This window comes from Lepeophtheirus salmonis, chromosome 14, assembly GCF_016086655.4.
Source record: "Lepeophtheirus salmonis chromosome 14, UVic_Lsal_1.4, whole genome shotgun sequence".
NCBI classification, from domain to species: Eukaryota; Metazoa; Arthropoda; class Copepoda; order Siphonostomatoida; family Caligidae; genus Lepeophtheirus; species Lepeophtheirus salmonis.
This window is the reverse complement of record NC_052144.2, coordinates 20,206,665-20,230,923: the sequence shown is the minus strand read 5'-3', so window position 1 is coordinate 20,230,923 and position 24,259 is coordinate 20,206,665. Positions and strand designations below refer to the sequence as shown.

Here is a 24,259-nt window from a genome sequence, read left to right as displayed (position 1 = left end):
TTAAATCAGATTATATAATGTTTTTTATTTATCATCATAATGCTTTATTTAGGTTTTATTAGTATATTTCGTAATCTTTTATGTAGGTATAGTGCATTTAATTAACTGTTTTACTTAAAAGTTGTTCCTTTTGCTGTGTTTTCAATTTTTTTTAGTGTGAGGACTGAAGTGTACGACGCTGACTACTAAAGTATAATGTAGTAGCTATTATGATAAACAACTCATACGACCTCATCAAAACTGATGTGTACTAATTTGATTCCCAACATTAGAATAAAGTGAAAAAAACTTCATAGAAATTTATATCACAAATAAAAAATTAATACCTTTACCATAAAAAATAACAAATTATATTTTGTTAAAACCCCAAACTCGTGATATGAAGACTATTTTAGAACAAAGCTTTATTTTTCCAGGATGTCTTATATTCAATCAAGTAATTTTTAACATTTTAAGTGATATTTACGAGTGACAAAAGGGGTGGAATATTTAAACAAAGGATACAAAATTAAAATGAAGTAATTATTATAAAATTGTCAAAAGTTTTTATTATGTAGATAAATACTTTTCATTTTTGGGGTTATTTATGACCCATTTCCTAACTGCTTTACAAAGAATATTTTCAGATGGAAGGGTTAAGAACAAGGGCACAATATCATTAATTGATGAGTCAATACTAAAAATATATATAAGGCACAATTTCTAACCCATAGTATCATATTTGGTAGGGTAAAAAGGCCAAAAAAAGGGGTAATTTCGACCCAAAAAATCTATTTTTTTTTGAGTAAAATACTTAAGATGCCTCAAACTCTACCATAGTCAGTTTTTTGATTGTCATTAGTCGAAAAAGTCTTTGAAAAGTGGGAGTAAAATAGTAACGAATTAAATTTTTTTTTAAATGAGACTTCTGTAACTATTAATTTTCGGATTTTTATTTTTGATGACCTTCGAAAGGATGCCTATTAAATAGATAAAAAATGCAGTCCCTCATGTTCTTTTTTTTTTGTTAAAGATGATAATCTGTTCTTTCATAATACAAGACCATTAAATCCCGGATATATATTGGTTGAAAATGAAACAGATCTTATTTTGTTAATTGCGTTAAAGTAATCTTAGAGATTTAATGGACAATCTACTCTTATACTCTAGATGTCTCTAACTCCCTTCCTTTCTACCTCATCTCTCTCTCTCTCTTTAATATATATATACATTTTCTGAATTATGGATCACCATAAAAGACATTAGAATAATCATGAATATCCATACAATTTATTTTTATATATGTCATCAGGAGACCCTCAGTTGCATAATAATTACATTATGCAGAGTGATTAATCTACATATTCAGAGCTGCTCTTTTTTCTGTCTGCATGATGATAATTATAACTGATTTATATATGTATGTCTGTATATAAAAAGGGTCTTTTCTTTCATCTATATACATATATTTACATATATCCTGCTATATAAGAATATTGCTTGTGAAGAGTAATACACATTTATAATGTGCTAATGAAATATTCATTAGTTATAAGAATATTAACTTGAAAACTTTCTAAATGCTGAATACTTAACAGGATTATTTCACAAAGCAATTGCTAATGAGATTTTTAATTTATTAATGACTCATCTATGGGGATGGGAGTTGTGTTTAGGGGAAGTACAGTTTTTGTGATTAGAAAAGGAAAAACTGTTGGTATTATTGTTCTTTTTCAGATGATGTTCATTATTTGATAGAGTTTCATAGTGTAAACTTTTCCAATGAAATATCCCTTATTTTTCGTGTAATTTGAAAAAAAAACTAATAAAATTATTTTATACAGTATTGGGACAACGAGAGTGCACAAATATTATTAAATATAAATGGAAAATTTGAAGTCGGTCCAGAAAAATTATTTAATGTTTTTTATTCATTATATATAAATAAGAAATATTATTAATTTTGTCTAGATGTCCATCTTGGTTTTTTAGTTACAGCTTCCCAACGGTTCTTCACAAATATATTTTTCTGGAGTTTTGTTCCATTCTTGTTCAATTGCATGTTTTAAAAGATCTAACATCATGATAGCTAAATTTATTAACATTCAAGATTAAGATGGGAGTTAAATCTAAAGATCAAGGTGGTCAACTTCCTTTGAGCAAAATCGTATATTTAATACCAACCAATTTTTTTAATTTTTTGAAAGCATGACTGGGTACAGAATCTTATACAAAAACATAATTTCCATGCCTTATTGTATTTTCTACGAATGAAGTATTCTCTACCGGCTCCAGGATGGTGTCTGTGTAGGTTTGGAAATTGATTTTTACTCAATGATCGGGAAAAATCATTGAAAGTATCTTCTCCTTGCATGAAATTCCAGCCAAATCATAAGAAATAGAGGTTTAACACGTCTAGATATCATTATCTAGAACCTTACACAGATATTTGTTTAGAGATGGTTATTTGGTTATTTTAAATAGTCTTCACATTGAAAGCTTTTTGATACAAAAAACTAAATTCTCACCTTACGTGACTTTTTTAAAGAGGTTTGAAACTCTTTCTCTTCTTTTGTAATCATCAGAAAGTTGATGCCGGTGTCGAGGTCTGTAGCAGCTTATCTTAAGATAATCCTCATTTTTTAAAGACTCCTTCCCTTTGAATGAGCCATCCTACTCATTGACAGAACAGAGTTTTCGATAGATTCTCATTATTAAAGATTTAACGATTTCAAGGCTTCTTACAAGGTGAATTCTCTTTTTACGAGGCTTCCAGGGTCCCAATAACGTTTCATGATTTTATAAATCCCTCGTATGGTTATAAGTCCATCTAAGATCCAAAAATTTTTAAAAAGCTTATTTCCTTCTTGATATAAGGAAATGATAGCTTCCCTTTGATTTCCAATCATGATAGACAAAGTATTCTTCAGAGTCCAACCTTTTTAAACGATATCAGTTGGATAGTATTACATGACATCATTTTATTTTTTACCCCAAATTTATGGCCACAACTCATGATGTGCTACCTATTTAGAAAAGTGTGCAGATCTGTTTTTCTACCACTGTATATTTAAATAAATTCTCCTTGTGCTAGTGCTATTTTAAATTTATGTATGTAGAAGTGTATCCTTTCTAGTTATACATCATTTTACTCTATCGAGAATTCCTAAAAAAAAAAAATGATGTAAATATAAGTCCTTCTTCTCGCAAATTAAAAAAAATAAATATACCTACCCATTTACGGGGTGTAGCAAAATAAATTCTTTAAATAAGAAAATATTATATTATTTCTTATCGTAGTACAAATTTACAGTTAAAGTTTTAAAATCATAAAATATAGGTGTTGTCCCCATTACTTATACAAACAACCTCTGTACTTGAAAAAAAGTGATTCTTTTAACTTTTTTCTTTCTCTTTAAATACCTTAACATATAGAAAGATTTTAGAGGAATATTTATTATATATAGAAATACATAATTATTTGGCAACATATCTATTTTTATAGTTTTGGATTATTAGTTGACAAGATAATTAGTTATTGACAATTCCACAAAGGTCTTAAAAATACTGTTTTCCGGATTAAATCCGGTTCTAATTAACAATTGAGAAAATACGCAAATTATTTTTTTACGTGAGCAGATCCAATGGCAGCAATTTTATCTGTATAGCATCATTATCTGTGGAGTTCGTTGCGTTCATATAATTTTTCAAATTTAATAGTAAGAAAATTAACTTAAAAATCGTTTTTTCGTATCCAAAAAATTAAAGTAATAAACTGATTTTCATAAATTGCACCCATAAATAGTCAGTAGGTAAATTACAATTAGTTTCAACGTATAAAATATCCTGTCGAACCATTTAAAAGGGCTCTTTACAAAATGTATATTGGAAGCAGTACATTCATCAACACTGCATCATAAGCAAAATTGACTCGCCGATGACGAAATTTCTCAAATGCCCCTTTTTTTATAAAAAAAAAATGAATGAATGAAAATTGTATATTATTTTGAGTAAGTCCTCCAATTTTTCAAACATTCCAACCTCCACTTTAAGTAAGTACATGTAAATTGGTATTAACACAAATTTATGATTTTGATTGGAAAAATATGAAAAATTACGAATAAATAGATACATATTTTGGCAACGGAATCGATAGAAATATATTTGTAATTTGACAACTGTATTTCAATATTATATTAAGTTTTTTTATAAAATTTTATTAATTCATACATCATTTTACTCAGTTTAAAAAAAAAAAAAAATCACCAACGTATTGAATATAGCAACTTTCTTAAAAAAAGGCCTATAATTTATTGATAGTACAGGGTCGTGCAGTACAATTGGAGAAAACTTTGACCGTGTCCAGAACACATTTCAATGCACCTCGGCCGATGATTTTCTCCTAACACAAGAGGATAGGTAATTAATAAATACATTTATTATTGTTTTCTTTTTAATTTTGTTGTCAACATGGGAATCAGTTGGAATGACCAATTGGAACATAAATTTTTTATTTATGATGTGAAATGGTTACGATTATTTTTATTTCAATAATTCAAATAAACACAAATATGGAGATGTTAAAGTTGAAATATGATAAAGGGTTTCAAATGGTAGCACACGGCCTAATATAGTTCTGAAATTCTGGTATATTTAATAAGCGTCTAATTCTTGAAAAAGTGCTACACAGAGGAAAATGGAAAGCAAGGCCATATAATGCAAAACTTTTTTACTCAAAATTATATTTATTCCAAAGAACTATAATTATTAGAGCCAGATCGATTCATATCAATATTGCTAACTCTATCACTGTTTATGCAAAGGCAATGTTTTTTTTTTTTGGTGATGTAAAATGGATGTATTAAGGGCCATGAAGATTATATTGAACATTAGTATACCATTAAGGTTAACCAAAAAATTCGTATCAATAAGTTTTTATTTCATGAAGATAATATCAAAGTTGGTTCCAACTGTAGTGCACGTTCCTGTGGTTTGCCAATCCTTCCAACTGTGGGATTAATCTTCATTTAATATGAATATTCTTTTATAAACCTATTGAAGTATTTTAAATTATTTATTTTACAAAAGACGGTTTTTACCTTGACCGGGTATTTTATTAATAATTAATAAGTTTGGAAGACTAAGAAATTTACAAAACAAAAGAAATTAATGCATCGAGGAAGGAAAGAATGAATGAAAAAAAAATAATTCGAAACAAGGGTGAGCACTAATAATTGAAAAGTAGTTTATACACATACAATTTCTGTGTTTTTTATTTAGAGCTCCAGCCCTTTCTCCCACTACAACAAAGATAGAATATGCCCTCTGGAATGATGTATGATTGTAGGCCTTGAATTAAAAAAGAAACAAAGTATTTAAAATATGACTTTTTTACTCAGGGCTTCAACAACTTTTCATAATATACATATATTTAAAAAAGTAATTAACTTTTTGTGCAACATTGGAAAAATCAAACACATTTCATGGTATGAGGAATCTTAAAACTTGTTCACAAAATAGATATGGGTACGTTTTACAATTGCTTTGGAAGTTAACATAGGTTAACAATAGGTTATTGGAAAGAATAATTCTTAGCTCAAATGGGTTATTTTTGTGTGAATTCTTCTTATTATTATTAATCTTTGGACCGGCTCTATTACACCTTGGAACCAGTCCTTTTGATTGTTAGTCTTTAGAACTGTTAGTACTAGAACTGATTAAGAAAAGAATAAATAAAGCTGACTGACGTCATCAAGGAACAAACGTTATAAGTTTTAGGACTGGTATCCAGAACTGAGCTTGAATGGACGGAAACTGAACCTACACAACACTAAAAAAGGTTCAAAGATAGTACTGAAATAATTCATTCAAGACCAATAAGATCCAGGAAGGACACTAAACTATACTTTTTTGTGTTAATATTTGTATCCCCTAGCACTAAGTCCTTTTCAAATGAGGAAAATAATAAAACTGACTCTGGCAAGGTTAGAAGTCTTTCAGGCCATTTTTGTCGTAGTATATGTTGCTGTAATTTTGGTTCCAAATTTTAGGCCTCCAAATATGATGTTAGTAATTTTTCATGAAGCTCAAGTAAAACAGATAAATTAAAGTTTATGGAAATATCATATTCAATCTTAAGGCGTAATTTTCTGATAAAATACAAATCCGTAAAAGTAAATAAATTTATGAGTAAAAAAAAAAATCCTTACTTTTCTTAAAATGCTCATTTAATCATATTTTACTAGTTTTTTTAATATTCGACATATTGTACCATAAGGGTAAAAATTGTAAAATAGTTTATCACAGAATCAAAATGTAAAATTCTCAATTTGTAGTTTATCAAAGAAGAATTTGGTTTTGGAAGTTACATTAACTCGTAACTTTTATCTTTATATATGATCATTTCACTCAAAATATAAAAATGTATCAAACAGTCTTACTTCTATTTTGAAGTCATTTAAGAGTGTAGATTTTCTTAAGATTTAGTTAATAGTGAAATTTTACTTAGTAACATTAATGATATAAATAATTCAGTAAAATTGAAAATTTATTAAAAACTATACCAATTTTATTGTAAACTAAATTTCCGGTGTATTAAAATAAAAACTAGCGAGAAAGAAATGTAAAAAAGGAAAAAATACTAACTTTTTTTTTACTTCAACTAGATACATACCCAAATCTTATAGACATATATAGCTATATTATATGCATTGTTTTGAAATATGTTGTATAACGTAAAGAATTTAATAATTTTGTGTCTTCTTTGAAACATTTATTTGATTTGAGATACTTATATTGGCCCTGATATGGCCTTAAAAAAAATTCCATTCTGAACCTTAACTTTGTGTACTTTAAGTGCAATTTGAGACAAATATCACAAATATATTTGTTGATCAAAATTGTCAATCATTTGTAAAAGAATACAAATGTAATCCCTGCTTAATTTTTAGAAAAATCATTCTACTTGGCTTTTATGTAGACCGGTCACATTTAGTATTGGGATGATATGGAATAATGCCCCTGAAATAGGCATGATCAATGATAATCATAATTTTTTTTTATATTTAGATTTGAATGCTATGGGACTGAAACAGCCCCACCTTCCCTTCTACGAATGGAATAGTCTTTGACCTAGTTAAAAATAAACACTTTTCTTACTTTTGTTGATGACTATTAATGTATTAATGTCATTGCATTTAACTGTAAAAAAAGTGTGTCAAATTAAGCAAGGGAAAAAATACATGAGGGGGGTTAAAAAAGATTTGCAATGCCAATCTATGTATGTATTATATCAAACTTTCTTTCTCTATCTTCAATAATTGCCCTAAATCAATAAAAAAGGGTACACTATACAAATATGTACATATTATTGTTTTAACTTTTTTAATGCATTTAAAAAATATTTATAAATATACACGATCAAATAATATAATAGTCATCGTTTTTACAACATATCTAGTAAGGAAAAATAAAATATTACATATGTACATAGAACGACAAATATTAAATACAAATGGTTATTACAAAAGTTGTAAATACATATATATATATAGATATAAGTAACAGAAAGGGGGCTCACACATTGTTCATAGTACAATCTCTTTGCATGTTTGTTCGTGTATATATGTGTAGTTGTTTTTTTATCTTAATTCAAAACATTTTTATGAATCTACATCTTTATTACTTTTATGACCATAAACAACATATAGAAATGGATATTGGTTATGTGAATATTTCATTTTATTTTCCTTTTTATTTTTTTGTTCATATCTTAGAGGATTTTTATCCTTGTTTTTTTATTTATTTGAGGTTAAAGACATGATTTAGTTCCTGTAGAAGGCCACTTATGATACTATAAACTACAACACATCTACATTTACGCTATACATCTGTTTGTCTCCTGATCTCTCACCTTGTATATATGTCGTGGTAAATGGGTCAACTCAGGTATATGTTCAAGGGATGTAGATTAAAAAAATACTTTCCACTTTAGAGTACAAAAAAAAAAAAAAAATTGTACGGTCTACATAACATAATATTACTAGCAAAGGTCAATATTTTTTTGAATTGGCAAACCAAAATAAATAATGGAAAATAATGTCATCGATAAAATAGCTCTCAATACCTCGTTCATACTTGAAAATATTGAAAAAACTACAAATAAAATGTTCTGAAAATAGTATATACTTTAATGTAGTGCTTGAATTCAAACTTTTATAAACATAATTCATTGTTTTGTGGTATTTCTTTTTAAAAAAACTGATTTTGTAGGCAAAAAAATGAAAAAATTGAGAATTATTCACATAATGACAGATATTTCTGTTAAACATCAATTTTTATGATTCAAATTTATATACAAACCAATTTCCAGGCAACGTTCTAAAAACTTCATTTAATCTTATTAAAATTTAATGTAATAACGTAAAGGTTCGAGTAATTAAATACATCAAAAGGGATTGTAATAAAATTAATCATAAATAAACGACGTTATAGTTTAAAATTAAAATAAAACTATAGGCTTAGGTTTCAAAAATATTGGATGAGTTATGATACTCTAGAATTTTGCCTATAGTTTGTAGTCTTTATTGTATTTAAGGTACTTAAAGCAATACAGTTGGAAAATTTATTTCGAAATTATTTATCAAATCTCTACACACATTGTTTTCAACTTGCATTTTCCTCTTTGAATGTATTTAATTATAATTAAAGCTAATAAAATGTGAGTTTATTAAAAAATGGATCAAAGAGATATAGTTCAAAAATTCACAACTACTACGTTAAATGCATAATGCAGTTATCAAAGGTTCTTTCACCTTATATTCTACTGCTTTAATGGGTCAAAGTTTGATTAAAGTATGGGCTTTCTAAAATAAATAAAGTTGACGTAATAACTGCAAAAAAAATAAAAATATATGTAGATATAGTGTTGTCTCGATTCGAATTGTGTCTTTGATTTTTCGAATCCACACTTATGTTCAAATTTAAAAAAAAACATTTTTTATAACTAAACTTCATGAGTATAATTTTTAATTTATCATAATTTCTAATGAGGTTGGTCTAATTTCTGAGAAGTCAAAGAGAGTTTTATTACTAGTTGCATGATCTAACATTAGCTAAAATATATACAGCGGGCATATGTAGCTATTTTTTTTCTTTTTCTAGGTTTTGACTCCATTTGATCCTCAACGTTTGGATTCAAGTCGATACAACACTAAGAACCTTTGAGTGCACAATACAATCACACAAAAAATCAAATCATTTCCATAATATACGTATGTAACTATGACATTGGGGAATATGCAAGAAACAGTGAGGATAACCATTAATTTCTTTGTACCTTTTTCCTTTTCGTTTTTTGGCTCAGAAAAATGTCATTTTGAAGAGGTGGGAAGGAGAGAAATTCTTTTATGTAAGAGTAGTTTACATCTGCTAAATGATTCGTAACTACTTTTTCCCCCTTCAATAAAAATGAATAAAAAGTTAATTTAAATATACTTTTAGGTAGGTAGGCTCGTATTCGTGGATTGAGATGTATTGTCAAATCAAATTTCTAAAGGAAACAAATATATTAATAACTATTTAAAACAGAACTCATGATGAGTTCAGAATATTTACAAAGCTAGAATTTTCAAAAACTAGAGGATTAAAAATATTACCTGGCCGTGTGGAAATTAAAAAAACCAACGATTTACGAGGTAACTCTGCCAATTTGAAGAATATTTGGGAGGAGAGTAGCTTAGCAGTGACAACGTTTTCCCAGAATAACTTCAAAATAATTTAAGAGGTGTATATTCAGGAATGACTCTGATATTCATCTTCAATTCTACTTCGAGTTCAACAAAGGTATACACACAAAGCAGGTGTGGATTTTTCTTTGGTTAAAAAAAAATCCAATTTTCCGACTGATCTTTCGTTTTTTCCGAATATGATATGAGGAGACTCATATTACAACAATAGTAAAATACTTTTTTAATATATAATTTGGTTCATATTCAATCGAATGAATGTTTCTTTAATGGGGGGGTTTTACCTATTTGGATTTCTTTTCCTAGACTGTGTCGATGTATAGTTAAGCAACGTCATTTTAAGTGAAATAGTTTTTACTTTGATGCTCAACCCCCCCCCCCGACGTAACGAACCTGCCTGCCTACACTTATAACACCCCCACAAAACACAGTGTCACTTTTGTTCATTTGTGAGCACATGCTTTTTATATTTAAATGCTCTTTCATCTAGAATAATGATAAAATCTTAAGAAAAAATAAAATAAAATAATGTTCAGGCTCTAACTAAATAAAATATCACACTCGTTTTTGATCATATTTTGTGCTATTACCCCACATTTTCAACACTACAATACACAATATAAACATGTATTTTGTGTGATCTCATCTTCTACATATATATATATATACATATTCTATATGACAAATCATTTCAAATCTCTTGTCGATTCATCAAAAAAATTATAAAAAATAAAAAAGCTATTTTCAATATTTGCTGTCTTCAAAATATTAAAAATAGTCAAACTATTCTTTATTCATAGAAATGTTAATATGCCTCAGAAGGAATGGTTCTGTTTATTTGATTTTCTTAGCTATAATTGTAAGTAGGAATAATTTTAGTACATATAACGATCGAGGCGAATATATCATTATAAAAGAAGATGCAAGTCCAAGAAAATTGCATTGAGACTGAACCAGGAGTATTGTCAAGGTCAATTGTGAATGAATACATACAAGACATGGAATGGGATTTCTCTTAGCCTTAGTCAAAGTGCATAATTTTATACCCTTAACAGATAATAACAGGTAATATTGTACCATCTTATATTTTGAATGAAATAGTCGTTCTTTTTTTCAATGTTTAATTATATTTTTGTTAAAAATATTAGTTTTTGCTCCCTTGGATGTTCGATAAAGCACGAAGAAAAATATTACTCGGAGGAAAGTGATGAACTTGTCACTATTGCATCTCAAAATGAAAGTGCAACTTGGATCCCGAAGCATGCATCTGAATGGTGTGAGAATCTAGTGCTTTAAGTGCAAACAAGATTGCATAACATTCTTCAACAAAGAGGTGGGCCTACAGCGAACACAAACTTATCTACAGAAAAGAAATATTTATGTTTATCATCAGTCCAGAGATGAGTTAAGTAATATTGAGAGAAACAAATCGAAAAGGTAGAATAATTTTGTAAAGCTTTTAACAATAGCCTCATCTGAAGATATCACAATGCTTCGGCCAACACGAATACAATTCGAGCCATTTACTAACGTTTAGCTAAATACAGGTTTGGCATTCGAATAGCTGCTGGTGTACATTAAAATAATTAAGATATTCTTGAAGATATATGGTAAATAGATGCTCTACCTCTTATATGCATAGCCATGTCTCATGATTGCTTAAGATGATGCTCTGAGTTACTTGATTTGATTACGAAAACACACGTGCAGAGCGTACTTAAACGAACAAAGCTGCACCAATAACAGGCCTTTGGCTTATGCTAAATAAAAATTTGGAATGAATGCATACAAGATATGGAATGGAATTTCTCTTAATATCTATAATGCATATACTATTTTGTGGTTCTATATAATATATATATATATATGTTATGGAAGTCGTATCAATTAATCCTATATATAAATCTATATGTTGTGTACAAGATGCAATGAATTTACAAATTGCAACTTGAATAAGCACATTGTACAAGTTGCAAAACTTAAAATGCATTATTCGATAATACACAATAATTGTGGGTATTTCAACTTTATAGTGTGCTACAGAATATTTATATTTTAGTAATTTGTATTCAAAGAGTCTAAAGTTACACCATATCAATCATCCAGGGAATTTTCAACTATTTCATATTTCCCATCTCAAGTATTGTAAATCCTTCATTTAATATTATTCCTCTCATTTTATGCTTGCCATTTGTACCATTTGAGTGTACATTTTCAACTTATACACAACATATATATATATCTACAAACCTAGTCATGACCACTATTAAAAAACACGTCGTTAATACATATATTTAAAATCTAAATATGGATATACGATATGTATAAAACATTTTCTTACGTAATGTGTTTCCTTTTGGAAATATCTATTGTGTTTACAGGTTAATCATGGGGAAAACTTGTATATCTGTTTGTGCTGCTACTAATATTTTTGGCTTCAAAGAAACTATGGGATATATGCTTCATCTGTTTTATCCAGTTAATAGCTTGATGTTTACAAGTATCAATTTTGGAATAATATTTTTTATTTTCACGGAATTTGAATATTTTATAGTGAATTGAAATATTCTTTAAGGCAACAGTACATGGATGAACTGCATTCCTTATGTGGTGATCAGCAATATCCTACAGTCAGTAAAATATAAAACTGGTATACCGAGTTCAAGAGAATTCAAGTTCACTCCACGACGAAATTCGTGAAGATCGTCCAAAATCTGTTTTTCTGCCTGAATACATATGCTGTGCATAAGACAATAAAACAAAATTATCTGGGAGATATAGGTATGTTTGGGGATCAAAATGATTAGCATCTACAAGATATTGCATTAAAATTTGGTAGTGAAGAAGATTTGTTCATGTTGGATCCTGCGTAATCTGATAGATGATCATAAAAAAAAAAAAGAAGAAGTCTCGCGTCGATTTGTGCCTCGAAATGCGCAAAAAAATTGTTTATAATATTTACACAGCTGACAAAACATGGATCTATGCATTTGACCCTAAAAAAACAGCAATCAACTGTTGTAGTCAATCCAACATGAGTCGTTGTTCGTGGGAGAAACGCATTAAAGCAAACGGTTTCTTGTTTGTTTTGTTTTTCGGTTTTAAATGTCACTTAGCTTCAGTGGCATTAGAGCAACGTATAACAGTTAATTGTAGATGATCCACAACCCTTTATCTGTCAAAAGTCTTCCAAGAAATCATTCTTCATCATGACAATGCAAGTCTCAAACAAATAGTTTTTGACAAATGAAAACATCGAAATGATGAGTCATCCACCGTACAGGGCTGATATAGTCATCTAATGACTTTTTTCTATTCCCATAAATAAAAATAAATTAAATGCTCAACGTTTTTCATCACCGAAGAAGCCACTGATGCACTCCAAACTTTTATTTTGGAGTTGCCACAATTAGAATGAAAAAAAAAAAAAAATGCTTCGAAAACTGTTTTATACGTGTGAAAAAGTATTGTGATCTCCAAGGAGAATATTTAGAAAAGAAATAAGGACAATTTCGCAACTATATGTTAGGCCAGAAATATAAATAGCAACATATGTTTATGTAACATACATATAGGTAAATAGTTGTATTTTTTTTTGGAAAAGTGTAAAGGGTTTGGAATTTTGTACCATGATGATAGGACAGAATGCCGGAAGGATATAATTTCAATCACCAGGGTCTAATGATGCTTTATATTTCATATCTGGTTTATTATAAGACACAATCTTTCTCTCTATGTTAGTTAGTTCGTTAGACCAAACGAAATAATCACTATAGCGTATATAGGTATGTATATCTTTATTTATTTACAGGAAGGAAGTACAGGAAGAAAAACAAGATAAATCTGGCATTTGAAAGTAAGAAAATAATAATAAATATAGCAAAAGAATGTAAGAAATAAAAGTGGTAGTAAGGAACGATGCATTCAGAGAGAGATGTATTAATCTTTCCTTCATGTTTTGTTGTGTAGTATATGTACGTACCATATGCTCATATATATACGTAGCAATTGATACATAAACAAGCCTCGAGAAAGAAACGAAAAACAAATCTCACATGCACCCCTCATTGACTAATGATGACTTTAGAAATATTTTATTTAACAAGATATTTTTTTACATTTGAGAAAAAAAAAATAGAAAAAAAAGCCCCGTGGCTTTTTATTAATATAATATTAAATGAACTCAAATGCTTCCAAGGAACTTTTAAATAAGTGACATCATGAATATTCTATACATTTCGTCAGCTCAGACATACACACTATAAACTTTTAAAAATGTGGTACGTCAACATAAAAGCAATTGTGAAAAAGTAAAGTGAAGTTGAAAATCAAAATTTATTTGTTTTCTTCATATATTCAACATAAAACCTAAAATTTCAAAGACATATTTGAGTCAATGATACCATTGTTTTCAAATTTACGGGATGAGCTCTGCTAAAACCTTTTGTTTTATTTAAGAGACTTATATTGCTTCCGATTTGACCTTTAAAAAAATCCATATATTTTATAATAACTTTATTGTGACGTTCAATTTTGGCTACTTTGAGTGATATTTGCGACGTATCCAAAGAATTAAAACGAATAATGTTGTTACAAAAATGGAAGGTTATTTATCTAAGAAAACAAATGTAGTCTGTACTTAATTTTGGGAAAAAATATTTATGAGTTGACGAGCCACAGATGAATTTGTCCTTCCTTCATACAAAATAAAGTTTGCTTTATTAATTTTATGACATGATATCATGATTGATATTAATATTTGTATTACTAAACGTAATTCTATTGGCATGCTTTCCTTAAATAAACAGTCCATTGATTTAATGTTGTTCAGCTATATAGAACAATATAGGACGGGTACATATTATACAATACATATTTATTTATTATTTAATAGGAAAAAGGTTCGAACCCTATAAATAAATATGTGAAGAGCATCACTTCGTTATATAAGTTGCTTCTTTTATTTTTTTGGTTGTACATATTTCTGTTTCCGATCGTTCACATTACATAAGAGATACTTAAATGATTACATCATCACATCCTAATTGAATATAAAACAGGTAGAAATTTTGTTTGTTTGTTCGTCTGATATTTATTCTAATAAGTTGGTAAATGATGAAATAAATATGAATGGACATATTATTACCTTTTACTTTGTCATTGACGTCCCCGATTATTTCTTCAGCTCAAATCAAAAATGGAAATGATTCCTTTTTAAAATATAGTATTATTAAAAAAAAAAAGACGAATTCTCCAAGCCCGCAAAGAAACTTAGAATCTACATCTGTATATTCGATAAGAAATATATATAAATATTTTTTTTTCAAAAAAAGAACCGCCAAAAATTCGTTTCACTTCTTCAGCACTTTTTTTTATTTGTATTTTTTTTTTTACAAATATAATGAGACTCACTCATGAAAGGGTTACACAATCATCACATTTGTAGGTAACTATAACAACATGGTAACTTGTTATAACGGAAATCCATGAAAGGTTAGTCGAATCATCACAACAAATACCACTGCTCTAATAAAAAAAGGAACATCTATTATTGCCTTAAGACACACTAAATAATGCGATTGATGAGAAGGAAGGCAAGCGCGCCAAGGACAAGCTCTATCAAATAGTTGTATGTATAGAAAAAAAAAAGGATTCTTCGTGAAATTCTCCGCGAGAAAGAAGAAGGAGGGGGATACCCCCCTTCCTTCTTCTTTCGTCGTCGACGTCTTTTCCTTTTTATTTTCGCGGCAAGGCGGCGATAGTTTCTTCTTTTACTTCTTCTTAGCAAAGGCTCTTCTTCTCTTTTGGGACGATGTTCAACCTTATTGTACATATATGTCTATAGTAACAAGAAGAATCATGCAGGGAAAAGAGAAGGCCCTACTATGGAACATCTCAAGGGTACCACCAGTCTGGCTTTCTTATGTATGACTATATATTATATATGTACACAATGCATTTATTTAACAGCATAAGTCTTGTTCTTCCTTCATTTTTAATGATGCTCCGACAACTTTGATGATGAAATCATAAAGATATAAATTCCTTATGCAAATGATATTTGTAAAAAAATTAAAAGGATACTAAAAAAAATCTTGTATTTTGGTTGTTTTTTTGCTTTGCTTTTTACGAGATGTACGGTTTTGTCAGGAGGGAAATGATTATGAGGAAATTTAATCGTTATTAAAGTTGTTTAAAGTTGGATTTTTGATTTTTTTTGATAATTTACAACTTGGTCGAAGATTATTCCATAGGCTTTTTCTTACGTAGTAGTAATACACTTTCAAATTGAATCTTTCATTAAAATAAATGATGTTGAAAGTCTACTGAATACATAATATTTCTACTAATTTATTAGGGCATAGGTATTATACCTATTAGTGAGATAAATCTAAGTTTGTATAGCAACATAGTAAATAGGTCAGTCAAACAAACACAGAAGATAATAACTCTGACATATTGAACAAAAAAAAAGTATTATAGGATTCATAGGATGGGGAATTTTACAACTTTGCCTTCTTTATTTTGTTAGTCAATGCTTTGTAAATCGTGTAGAAGGAAAATTTTCAGCCATTTCAATATCTAATAAGGCAAGGGTCACCAACATTTTTAGAGGTACTCTAAGGGCTACTTTAAGATTCCCAAAAGGCTAGAGGGCTACCAATTCGGAAAATATTTTATAAGCAAGATGGTGCATATCTACAAATTTGTATTTATAAATTAATTTATATTAATGAAGAAAAAAAATTGGTGTGAAGGACCCATTTTTAACAATGAGCGTGTGCCTTATCAGTATCTCCTTGTATCTGGTTGCCTCTCTGGGAAAATCTCTTGATATCAGTCCTGCATATCAAGAAAACAAAAGCATACAAGCTTTTAACCTATATTTTGTAAGAACTTTTTTCTGAATATAGTTCGTAAAGCACTCATCTCATTTAAATATACATATAATTCGTAAGTAAATTGCAGTTGAGCTATGCAACCAAAAAAAAAAAGGTCAACTATAAAAATAACGGTTGACCCTGATCATAATTTTTTATCATAAATATCTCAAACATCCTATCCTCTGATTTTGATTCAAAAGTTATCGAAGCAAGATCAAACCAGTATCTCACTGTAAGAAAAAAAAAAAATAGCATGGAACCTATATGGGATTGGGAGATATGAGAACTTTAATTCGTTCATATAAATAAAATTTGTTAATCAAGTTACATATTGAATGTTTTTAGAGATGTAATGTATATAAAATTAATCAAATATTGTAATTTTAAACCAATTCAAGTGTTATATTCATTCTTCAAAACGGTTACTGTTAACATTTATTTATTACCCCAAAACCAGAAGTCCAACTAAGCCATTGGTTGTACTGATAAAACCAAAATAAAGTATAAAATCAAATTACTCCACCTATTAATAAATAAACCAATTTATGTAAAAAAATTCTGGAATGAAGATCCTTTATAAGTAGTACACCTCTAGAAATTTATAAAATGTTAAATGTTATTAATATTAATAAATATAATCTCTCATATAACTTAGTTAGCCTCTATAATCTTTAAATTTTTCTGAATAAATTGGTTATTTGTTAAGAAATAAGTATAGTTTCGTTGTTTGTTTTATTAATGGTTTTGGGCAAGAAATCAATTTTAGCAATACCAATCATGATATTAATGTTACTCGTGAATTTGTTTAAAATCACAAGATTTGCTTAACTCTATTAGCATTACACTTCAAATGACCATTTTATTTGAGATTTTATTATATAATTTTACTTATATGAACAAATGAAACTTCTTTTATCTTCCAAGCTCATAAACTCTCGACTTTAATCCTTCTTTCTACAGTGAGCTTATATTTTTATCTTGTTTTAATAATTTTTTAATCAGAAGATACAGTACAAAGGGGATTGAGTTATAGATCTGCAATTTCATTTTTTTGATTTACTAACAATAGGTAATTTAACATATCAAACTATATTTTTAATCTCATCAAAAAAATTTAGCGTTTCTGGATCAAAATAACTATTATTTTTACTTAAATATAACTTTTTCCATTTTTTATATTCCAAAATACAACAAGATTTCAATTTATTATATCATAAATTATATATAATGTAAGTTAAACCTATACCTAAAGTATATATATATATGTCTATAACTATTCAACGATCAGTAATAGAGGGGAACAAAGCTCCAATTATAGAAAATTATTCAATTTTTTATTAAAAAAAAATAAGGATCTCCAAGAACTTTAGTTCGATTTGGTATTTATTGAATTATACCATTTTTTAGGGGGTGTACAAGCAAATATGCACCATGATCTTATATTTTTACGATTTCAATGTCTTCATAATGACGACATACAACGTAATAAACATATACATAACATAATAACATTTCAAACACAAATTCAAATAAAATAATAATTAAATAGGTATATTTTGAATATTAAAATTATTTATTCATCAAGAATGGATATCTTCATTGTTTCTATCATAGAATCCCCTTTCCCAATGAAGGAGTTCATTCTACTTTCTAATGAAACCTCGTAGTTTTTCTAGGATTAATTTTCATCCCGTCGTCCCTTGTAGAATACGGACCTCTGAATAAGACTAAGTGCATAATTAGAGATGGATGATCAAGCTAGAAGTATCTTCTTTTGGTCTTAATTCTTGTCGAACATAAAAGTCCACTTGTTCATATATTCATGAATCAGGAATGATCTTAGGCTTTAAAAATTGTCAAAGCAAATTTCAAACAATTTTTAAACCCTACGATCATTCTTCATTCATGAATACCTGAATTTGTGGACTTTTATGTTTTTTTCTAGAATTATAGGCGTGTCATTCCTTATGACTATAAATGATGAATAAGTTTTAATGGGTTCAAGAAGAGTGTCGTTTTGTATCATTTTTCAGCCTATAATGGAAATATGTCGAGTTCAAAAGAGAATCAATAAAAACACTTTTTGAATCTTAAAAGACCTTTTTATATCAGTTATATTCATCGTACTTTAATTTGGCGATTGTGAACAATAGTCTCGAATTACTATAATTTTAAATATTTCTGGAACCTGATGACCCAGACAAAAACTAAGATCAGTTTTGGAGTTTGCCCTTGAACATAAATTATATTATTAGCTTAATATAATTGGTTAAAATTTGGTGTTTCCCCGTGTAATTTAAATATTACTATCAGCTATTGGTTTTTTAGTGGATCTGAATTTTGTATTAGATAGTCTGAACATTAGTAGTAATAAGATAAATATATTTTTTATTGGACTCAATTTTAAAATATATAAAATCTTTAGTATTTAATAATATTTTTAAATTCAAATAACAAAAAATACCTTACAGGGTAACCTAGTAGTCTTACGACAACAACTTCAACCTATTATTTCTCCTAGATGGGTGTATATTTTTTATTTCTATTTTTTGCATATGATTTATGCAGCCTGCATCTTTGTTTGTTGAGCTTCTAGCAACGACATCTTGAACCCGAAGCGCGGGCTATTACCAAATCCCTTAAATACCTCAATCTGTTCAAGTTATCAGTCCATAACACGATAAAGCGGTGCAAGGTAACTAGGAATGCTGATGCCAGGCAGATGAGTGGTTACACGTGGTCCATGAGGACACCTATGTTGAATGTGTCAACGTGATGAAAGATCAAACGTAAAAAGAAGCCCCCATAAGAAAGATGGACCATGAGGCTAGTGTGTCTGGAAAACCTTGCGTAGTGTAATCAGTGAGGATCTAAGAATAAACCCGTATCGTCTACTAAACCGACAGCTTTTCAACAAGAAAAGAGGCTGCCCCGGGTGAAGGTGCTTCTGAAATTCGTCCATTCTTGTACTCACGGCTTAATCATTTGGACTAACGAGAAGATCTTTACCTTGGAGCTACCTTACAACAGTCACAACGACTGGGTGCTGGATCAGAGCATCGAAGACATCAAAAGCATTCTTTTGACGCCTGAACACGCTGCGTTTGAGGGCCAAAAGTGGGCTTCTGCGATGGTCTGAAGGGGTTTCACATCTTCCCGGATGAAGACACCCTTGAACATCATTCCCGAGGGTGTGAAGGTAAATCAATGAGTCTATCTTGACATGTTACAGTCCCAAGTACTTCCTTGATCCAGGAACAGCACTGGGAGGTTCCTACATCTGCCATCAGGGTTGATCATCTTCACATACTACAAAGTATTTGCAAGAGTGGCGCCAAACCAATTTCGAGCACTAATGGAGGTAGGACATGTGGCCCCTATCTTCCCCTAATCTCCAACTAATTGACTTCTCCATATAGTTCATGGAGTGTGACATCACCCGCAGTGTTAACCACTTGAAGTCCGCCATAGAGTCTCCATGGGACAACTTGTTGAAGGAGACTATCCGCTATAGTGTGTAATGCAGTTCCGAAGCATTAGAGAGCTGTAGTTGCTGGAAATGGTGATCATATGGAATAAAGTTGCAATCATTTGATGGACATTTCACATTTTTGCTTTGATATAAAAAAGTATTTGGTGCTGAATAAATAATTCAGTACTTTCTGGGCTGTTGTCCTAAGATGTATGGGTCAATGATCCCAGACATTCGCTTTGTGCTCACATTCAAATAAATAAAGCAAATTCTTCTTCATTATTCTTCCATACACACTAACCAGAGACAGGGTGTTGGTAACCATGTTATATTTCATCTAATATAGTGAATAATTGAATAAAGGGTTCTCAAAGCTATATCTTGAACATAATCAACTAACTCAACCCCAGTTTTTTTTTTCTTCGATTTTATTCAAAAAGTGATAAATAATTATTTGATAATAATAATTATCTTGAGAACATTTAAATGTCTAAAACATCATTTAAAATATATTTTCCTCATTTAAATATCAGGCTTTAAACATTTGTATTTTTAATTCTCGTAAGAATATTTCATTACACCCTTTAAGGATGAATAGATGTTCACATATTCATTTAGTCTCTCTAAAGAAAGACAAAATCATGGACATAAGCCAATAACTATTTAATTGATGATCACGCGTGATTATAAAGCTATTTATAGTAAAACAACAGAGCAAATGGTGGGGAAGCAAGATCATTAGATTGAGTCATTTATTTATAGATAATTAATAGATTTTTATATCAATAGTATTTTGGCACTTACACTGCTCTGAAAGGCGACCAATATTATATCGCTATAAGAGTATTTAAGGAGGGTATATTTATTATTCTTTGTTTTTTCTAGGGCCATGCATTATCATCTTATAATTGTTTGTCTTTAAATTCAAAGGTGTTTTTCCTTTAACTGATATAAACTAGTAGAACTGATAATTAGATATCAATGTAGGTGTATAATATAAGGTCAGGGAAAAAGTAATTTCGTATTTCCTTCCCTTTTTTTAAACTATGTATATCTTGTTTAATATTGGTCACATTGGATCCTACGATACAACGTTGTAAAGATGTGAGTAAATACTATAAACTTTTATCGAACACTATTGTGCTTGGAGGATTCATTCGTGAATAATCATCCGTCGAGTATGGAAGTCTCCAACGCAGAAATTCGCTTTATTTTACATTTTTACTATCTGAAAAGGAAACATTCGTTTGGAGCAAGCAATTTTTTTTTACCTTGTATACGGGATCGATACTCTTTCGGCTCGTGTTGCACAAGAGCGGTTCGAGCTATTGTAAACAACTCGACCGTTTGAAGCCGGCGATCGAGCAGAAGTGCCCAGCATTGGTGAATAAGAGACAAAAAGACATCATCAATACAACGCCATGCTCCACACATATTTGATTACGCGCCAGAAGCTCTGGGACCTCGAATAGGAAGTTTTTATGTATCAGCCCTTCAGTTCATAACTAGCATCAAGTGACTAACATTTGTTCCTGTATATAGCTAACGCGCTTAGGGCTACAAATTTGGCCTTAATAGAGGCCTGTGAAAATTAATTGTACGAGTTTTTTCCAATAGGGACAAGGGCTTATAAGAGAAAGGCATTATGACGTTGGATTATTGTTACAAATGAGTTATTCAACAGAACAGGGATACTTGGCTTGAATTGGAGGATTGTAACACTTCTTATAAGGCATTAAAATAAATCAAAAAATACGAAGTTACTTTTTCCCCAATCACTTATACAGTCTGTCGGTTTGTAAAAATAAAATAAACGTAAAGATGATTTGGTAACTACGACGAATTATAGAATATTTGGAGGAGAGTAGCTTAGCTGTCATGACGTTTCGTTAGATTATTTGGAATTAGCTGTGAGAGGAAGGGAATATATACAAATCCCATTCAGTATCTAGTAAGGACATGGGCAAGAGTTAATCCGATGTCATCATCAAAAGTACGCTTAGGCTCATAGGGACTTACAATTTTTACTCTCAAACCAGTCCACAGAATTACTCTCCGTCTTTTTTGAGCACACACACTGGTTATTACTCTTTATTTATATGTTCTTTCTTGAAGAAAAGATAAAATAGCGATAACATCCTTTGAAAAAAAAGAAAAAGTTCCAAGATTAAAAACTCGAAAAATATCTTGCAAGAGTTAAGGTTATATTATATACAACTTTACCGAATAATAAGTTCAAAAACGGTTTTTTTTAAGTAAATAATGGAGCAACTCGAAAAAAGCTTTATATTCCTACATTACTCTGAACAGGAGATTTCTGCGCAAACTGGAGCATTCTAGAGAACAATATTTTTAAGATACGCAGAATGTTTTCTATAGGTTAAATGAAAAGAAAGCTAGGAAAGTCTTCTAATTTTGTTGTACAAAATTGGTTAGTTCTTTAGTGATCTCCTAATTGTATTGTATATTTTATTTTGTTCGATTAATTTTAACAATAGTAAAATCGAACCATTGGTTTTTGAGTAATAAATAAATTGTAATAATGATAATATAATTGAATTAATGTTTTGCTTGAAGATGTTTAAAAATTAAAGTATATCTTTAACATTTATCAATAAATGAAGAAAAATGATGATGGGATGTTGATATTCATAGTTGTAGTTAATGTCTCTATATTCTTGCCAATGATTCTCTTAAAATGGTCCATGGCTGTTTTTATTCATATTTTATATACATCAAAGTGTCTGAAGTACAAAGTTAGTACTGGACTAAATTGGTCAAGTTATTTAACTTACTGGACATGTGCTCTTGCTCCGGTCAAATTGCGCTGTATTAATTTTTTAAAGAATAAAATTTCATTTTTCTTTCGAAAAAAACAACAAAACTATTAAAATATTTATACAAACTTTTTGAACGTCTGTGTTAAAAAACTGTAAATTTGAATACTATACCAGATAACGAATGAATGTATTTGTATAAGGCATGGCATCAAAATAGAAGAAAAAAATCGATTTATCAATACTAAGTAGTTCATTGAACAAAAATAGATAACATACTATGCAATTTAATTATTAATGGATTCGAAAAGAAATCCCTTAAATAGTTAACCTTCAGCTGAAATGACAGCTTAAACCCTCTAGGAATGGCACAGACCACTTCCTGAGAAATTGTGTTTCATTTTTTGTTCTTATTCACGAAAAAAAGAAGTATTTAAACTTAAAATTTAGGAAAATAGGTATTTTTTTAGTGATATGTTCCAAACACAATAAATAGTCCATGAGGATGTGCTTAAGTAGGATAAGTGGTTGTTCCAAAATTCAAGCATTTTATTGGTGAACACAGCTTTTTTAACTGAATACCCTTTCTCAATATTGATAAAAGGGGATTTTCTGACGCCAAGGTTCATGTATTTTTTTTTAGTTAAAAAAACATAAAAATTTGATTAATTTAACGCAAATTACAAAGGGAGTAAAAACACTAAAATTGTACATAATTTGGAAGGCTTTACCTCTTTTCAAAGTTTTATAAAAAACTATACTTTTACATATTTTAATTATCAGTCTAAAACAATAAAAAAAAATTTAGGAGTTATTTTTTGTATTAAAATCAAAATCAATGCAAAATAAGTATTTTAACTTAAACCTTAAGAAAATAACTAATTTTTTTAGTGGTATGTTGTTCTTCTTAGTTTATGTTCGTAAAAAAATATAAATTATTGGTTTATTTAGCTATAAAATCTACACGACGAATTGATATGTATAGAACAATACATTAGTCGTTATTGGAAATATGGAATTTATAGGTTTCGACCTGCAAATTCCTTTAAGATGAAACTTGTTTGGAAGATTTTTATTAGTTTTTTCACGATAGTTTTTATAATTGCTAAAGTATTTTGTCTATTAAAAAAAGTACAGTTTCTCGAGTTTACAGTTTTAAATCTAAATTTAGCTGCTTCCGAGATGTTTTTCGACGTTGTTATTTGTACATAAACTTTATTTGAACCTTTATAAAAACTAAAAGAGTTATCATCCATAATATAAGTTTTTTGTTGCATCAAAGAAGTAAAAGTAAAATGAATATAGGCTGTGTCAATAAAAAACAGCAATAATAATACAAAAGGGTTATAATGAAGTTCAGCTTTAGGCCTAATTGTCGAATGTAAATAAATAATTTTGAAT

General features: G+C 29.2%; 1 protein-coding gene across 13 annotated transcripts in view; it reads right to left on the bottom strand.

The window, feature by feature from the left end:
- The window catches only part of para (sodium voltage-gated channel paralytic), a 156,926-nt gene that overhangs the window by 112,025 nt on the left and 20,642 nt on the right, over window positions 1-24,259 (bottom strand). For 7 of the 13 annotated variants that reach the window (XM_071893595.1, XM_071893594.1, XM_071893597.1 and 4 more), the window contains exon 1: window positions 14,872-15,336. The exons of 5 other annotated variants lie outside the window; for them this stretch is intronic. The gene's annotated coding sequence lies outside the window, so the exon portion shown is untranslated. Of the gene's footprint in view, window positions 1-14,871; window positions 15,337-24,259 lie in introns of those variants that run through there. One more of the 13 variants, XM_071893591.1, reaches the window with a different exon arrangement.